We start from the raw sequence: 6,000 nt of genomic DNA, 5'->3' as shown, positions 1-6,000 counted from the left end.
TCAATGCAAATGTAATCGAAAATCGAATTAAACACTTCATGAGAGCCCATGAGCTCGTGTTGCGCAACATTTCTATAGGCTATGCAATTGCGCAAGAAAACAGAGTGATGGCCTCTATTAAAAAGAGGAGGATCCCATCAGCTTTCTATAGGCTAGGCCTACTATATTTCTTTCTCAACTTTCCTAATATTAAGCAAATATTAAGCATATTTCTTATCTTTACAACAGGAGTATAGCCTACCTGGCTGTCATGAAAATGAACGACATGAAAAGCGTTCTGCATTCACTATTTAAGTGCAGAGATGACGTGTTTTTTTCCCCTGCCCCTGTTTCGAGACAGGTGCATGATAATGGTCCATTCTAAATCAAAACAAATTTCACACATATATTATTTAGTACATGTAAAGACAAGATTAAATCAAGAGTAGCCTGATGGATTACCATATTAGCCTATCACTTGTGAAATATATATTATCACTTGGGAATGATGCCCAGCTTAAGGCAAGAAACAAAGCCTTTTAAAAATTATGTTTTACTTTTTCTAATCATAGACTACACCTCATGTAGCCTAGCTCATAGGCCTATATGTTTTTGATAAGGTTTGTATCACAACTAAAGTGGCCAAATTACTTCTTACAATTAAGCACATTAATGCGCTTTACAATGGGTGTAGAGCCTAACTGGTGTCCTTAAGCAGCACGTGAGTTTCAAGTTTTAGATGGCCATGTATATGTGCTTTCTTGAGCACGGGGACCTTGCGGGCGCTGCAGGATTTCAGTCCTTCACGGCGTAGTGTGTTACCAATTGTTTTCTTGGTGACTATGGTCCCAGCTGCCTTGAGATCATTGACAAGATCCTCCCGTGTAGTTCTAGGCTGATTCCTCACCGTTCTCATGATCATTGCAACTCCACGAGGTGAGATCTTGCATGGAACCCCAGGCCGAGGAAGATTGACAGTTCTTTTGTGTTTCTTCCATTTGCGAATAATCGCACCAACTGTTGTCACCTTCTCACCAAGCTGCTTGGAGATGGTCTTGTAGCCCATTCCAGCCTTGTGTAGGTCTACAATCTTGTCCCTGACATCCTTGGAGAGCTCTTTGGTCTTGGCCATGGTGGAGAGTTTGGAATCTGATTGATTGATTGCTTCTGTGGACAGGTGTCTTTTATACAGGTAACAAGCTGAGATTAGGAGCACTCCCTTTAAGAGTGTGCTCCTAATCTCAGCTCATTACCCGTATAAAAGACACCTGGGAGCCAGAAATCTTTCTGATTGAGAGGGGGTCAAATACTTATTTCCCTCATTAAAATGCAAATCAATTTATAACATTTTTTTCTCATTTTGTCTGTCATAGTTGACGTGTACCTATGATGAAAATTACAGTCCTCTCTCATCTTTTTAAGTGGGAGAACTTGCACAATTGGTGGCTGACTAAATACTTTTTTTCCCCACTGTAGGAGGCAGCTTCGGAGGAAGTTGTGACAGTTCATCATCTCCAGCACCACCCTAAATCAACATACAGTACCAGTCAAAAGTTTGGACACACCTACTCATTCAAGGGTTTTTCTTTACTTTTACTATTTTCTACATTATAGAATAATAGTGAAGACATCAAAACTATGAAATGACACATATGGAATCATGTAGTAACCAAATAAGTGTTAAGCAAATCAGATATATTTTAGATTGTTCAAAGTAGCCCCCCTTTGCCCTGATGACAGCTTTGCACACTCTTGGCATTCTCTCAAGCAGCTTCATGAGGAATGCTTTTCCAACTGTCTTGAAGGAGTTTCCACAAATGCTGAGCACTTGTTGGCTGCTTTTCCTTCACTCTGCGGTCCAACTCATCCCAAACCATCTCAATTGGGTTGAGGTCGGGTGATTGTGGAGGCCAGGTCATCTGATGCAGCACTCCATCACTCTCCTTGGTCAAATAGCCCTTACACAGCCTGGAGGTGTGTTTTGGGTCATTGTCCTGTTGAAAAACGAATTATAGTCCCATTAAGCTGCAGAATGCTGTGCTAGCCATGCTGGTTAAGTGTGACTTGAATTCTAAATAAATCACAGACAGTGTCACCAGCAAAGCACCCCCACACCATCACACCTCCTCCTCCATGCTTTATGGTGGGAACCACACATGCGAAGATCATCCATTCACCTACTCTGCGTCTCACAAAGACACGGCGGTTGGAACCAAAAATCTCAAATTTGGACTCATCAGACCAAAGGACAGATTTCCACCAGTCTAATGTCCATTGCTCGTGTTTCGTGGCCCAAGCAAGTTTCTTCTTCTTGTTGGTGTCCTTTAGTAGTGGTTTCTTTGCAGCAATTCGACCATGAAGGCCTGATTCACACAGTCTCCTCTGAACAGTTGATGTTGAGATGTGTCTGTTACTTGAACTCTGTGAAGCATTTATTTGGGATGCAATCTGAGGAGCAGTTAACTCTAAGGAATTTATCCTCTGCAGCAGAGGTAACTCTGGGTCATCCTTTCCTGTTGCGGGGGGGGGGGGGTTTGCGACTGCACTTGAATTTTCCAGATTGACTGACCTTCATGTCTTAAAGTAATGATGGACTGTCGTTTATCCTTGCAAATTTGAGCTGTTCTTGCCATAATATAGACTTGGTCTTTTACCAAATAGGGCTATCTTCTGTATACCCCCCCTTCTTTGTCACAGCACAACTATTTGGCTCAAATGCATTAAGAAGAAAAGACATTCCACAAATTAACTTTTGAGAAGGCACACCTGTTAATTGAAATGCATTCCAGGTGACTACCTCATGAAGCTGGTTGAGAGAATGCCAAGAGTGTGCAAAGCTGTCATCAAGGCAAAGGGTGGCTACTTTGAAGAATCTCAAATATAAAATATATTTTGATATGTTTAACACTTTTTGGGTTACTACATGATTCCATATGTGTTATTTAATAGTTTTGATGTCTTCACTATTATTCTACAATGTAGAAAATAGGAAAAATAAAGAAAAACCCTGGAATGTGTCCAAACCTTTGACTGGTACTGTATGTGAAAATGGCGCATTTCTATGTTTTGTAGTAAAAAAGATAGAGGAAGATGAGTGTTTCCATTCAGAATTTACCCCCGTGTTTTACCCAAAAGGCTCAGACTTTTCTGTTTCCATCTACCCGGGCTGGCACCCGCGTCTCACTGGGCAATGCCTCCGGCGGAACTGCTCTCACTTGAGTTCAAAGCCAGGCCACTGGTACTTTTCAGCTGGCATTTACATGTTCCCTGCTGATCAAGTTTAGCCAGGTAGTCACTGTGCTTCTGCCTCTTCATTGCTTGCTCTTTGGGGTTTTAGGCTGGGTATCTGTAAAGCACTTTGTGACTGTTGATCAGGGCTGTCCTGATTAACGTGAGACAATAGTCATGCATTTGTAACAAGAACAATGAGTGTTGTGTTTGTATATCCTTATTTTGCCAATGTGAATGTTTAGCTGATCTGGAGTGGACTACATTTGAATGTAAATTATTCGCTAGGATTACTAACATCCATAATTATTTATGACTACCATCTACATGCAATCCACCACCACTTTTCTAATAAACACTCCTCCTCAATCTATTGTACATGGAAAAAATGTTTTCTATGTATTTAAATATTCCCTTTTGTCAATAACAGCTTCTACACATTACGGCAACATGCTTGACTGAAAAAATCTTGAAACATCCCTTTAGACTTTATGGAGGTTATGTTGCCCATGTTTCCGGTGAGATATTCACTGTCCCACCCCTCCCCTCCCCCATCCCCTTTCTCTCCCTCCCTCTCAGGATCGTGTTTGCAGATTTCCCAATTAACTTCTTAATTGTAGGTTCCCGTTAAATAGGGGTCCTTGATATGATATGAGATGAGAACGGCAGCCCCTATCCCTGAATACAGGGAGTTCAAAGCAACCTCACGTCCATCGCAGCACCTTCCACTCGCGGTGAGCGCCAATACCCAACATACTTGTCAGAAGCCAAGACAGTCACACAAAGAATGAAGGCAGTGGCTAAAAGGAAGAACTGCAGACATTGCACAAATAACAAGAGACCAAGGGTGAAGACACCCATTTCTGTCCAAAATGCCTGGTCTCTCTTTGTTTCACTGCAGAGGGGGACTGCTTCAAGATGTATCACGACCTTGGCAATCTATGGTCAAAGTGAAGAAAGCTGATCATATAAGTCTGGGATGTGAAACTAACACTGTCACTTGTAAATAGTTCAGTCTATTTCTATCTTTGTCACGCTCGTTGAAGGATGGGACGGACCAAGGCGCAGCGTGATGTGCATACATGTTTATTTGAAACGAATAAACAACGACAAAACAACAAACTAAACGAAACGTGAAGTCCAAGGTACACAAACAACATACCTCACACGGAACAAGATCCCACAACTTAACGAGTGCCAATAGGCTGCCTAAGTATGATCCCCAATCAGAGACAACGAGTGACAGCTGCCTCTGATTGGGAACCACACCGGCCAACATAGAACTACACATCTAGATCACAACATAGACCTACACCACATAGGAAATACACACCCTGACTCAACAAATAAGAGTCCCCAGAGTCAGGGCGTGACAGTACCCCCCAAAGGTGCGGACTCCGACCGCACAACCTTTACTTAACAGGGTAGGGGCCGGGTGGGCATTCCGCCTCGGAGGCGGATCCGGCTCCGGGCGTGACAACCACCTATTCTCTGCCTCCCTGTTGCGCCCCTGGTCTGGTCTAGACCTCGGCGCGCTGCTTCCCCTCTCCTTCCTCCCACTATACTCCAAGCCCTGTCTGGACCCTGGTGTGGGAGACCCCGAACCTGGAGAGGGGCTGACGTCTGGGTCTGGACTGGAGCCGCTGACCGGAGCTGGACCGGGCACCGGTGGAGCGGACTGCTCAGGCTCCGGACTGGAGCCGCTGACCGGATCTGGACTGGACCCCGGTGGAGCGGACTGCTCTGGCTCCGGAGTGGAGCCGCTGACCGGAGCAGGACTGGACCCCGGTGGAGTGGACTGCTCTGGCTCCGGACTGGAGCAGCTTACCGGAGCTGGATCAGGCACTGGTGGAGCGGACTACTCTGGCTCCGGACTGGAGCTGCTGTCTGGTGCCGGACCAGGCACCGGTGGAACGGGCACGGGCCGTGCCGGACTGGACACACTCACCACTGGTCTGGTGCGAGGAGCAGGCACGGGCCGAACCGGACTAGGAACATAAACCACTGGCTTGGTGCGAGGAGCAGAAACAGGCCGGGCCGGACTGGCGACACGCACCACTGGCTTGGTGCGAGAAGCAGGAACAGGCCGGGCCGGGCCGGCGACGCGCACCACTGGTTTGGTGCGAGGGACAGTAACAGGCCGGACCGGGCTGGCGACGCGCACCACTGGCTTGGTGCGAGGGGCAGGAACGGGCCGGGACGGGCTGGCGACGCGCACCACTGGCTTGGTGCGAGGGGCAGGAACGGGCCGGGCCGGGCTGGTGACGCGCACCACTGGCTTGGTGCGAGGGACAGGAACGGGCCGGACCGGGCTGGCGACGCGCACCACTGGCTTGGTGCGAGGGACAGGAAAGGGCCGGGCCGGGCTGGCGACGCGCACCACTGGCTTGGTGCGAGGGGCAGGAACGGGCTGGGACGGGCTGGCGACGCGCACCACTGGCTTGGTGCGAGGGGCAGGAACGGGCCGGGCCGGGCTGGTGACGCGCACCACTGGCTTGGTGCGAGGGACAGGAACGGGCTGGACCGGGCTGGCGACGCGCACCACTGGCTTGGTGCGAGGGACAGGAACGGGCCGGGCCGGGCTGGCGATGCGCACCACTGGCTTGGTGCGAGGAGCAGGAACGGGCCAGACCGGACTGCGAAGGCGGACTGGAGGTCTGGAGCGGAGAGCTGGCACAACCCGTCCTGGCTGGCTACCCACTTTCGCACTACACATGCGGGGCGCTGGCACAGGACGCACTGGGCTGTGCACGCGTACTGGCGATACAGTACGTAGAACCGGCGCAGGATATG

Source organism: Coregonus clupeaformis, chromosome 37 (genome assembly GCF_020615455.1).
Source record: "Coregonus clupeaformis isolate EN_2021a chromosome 37, ASM2061545v1, whole genome shotgun sequence".
In the NCBI taxonomy this organism is placed as follows: domain Eukaryota; kingdom Metazoa; phylum Chordata; class Actinopteri; order Salmoniformes; family Salmonidae; genus Coregonus; species Coregonus clupeaformis.
The sequence above is the reverse complement of the archived record's forward strand: the minus strand, read 5'-3'. Positions refer to the sequence as shown.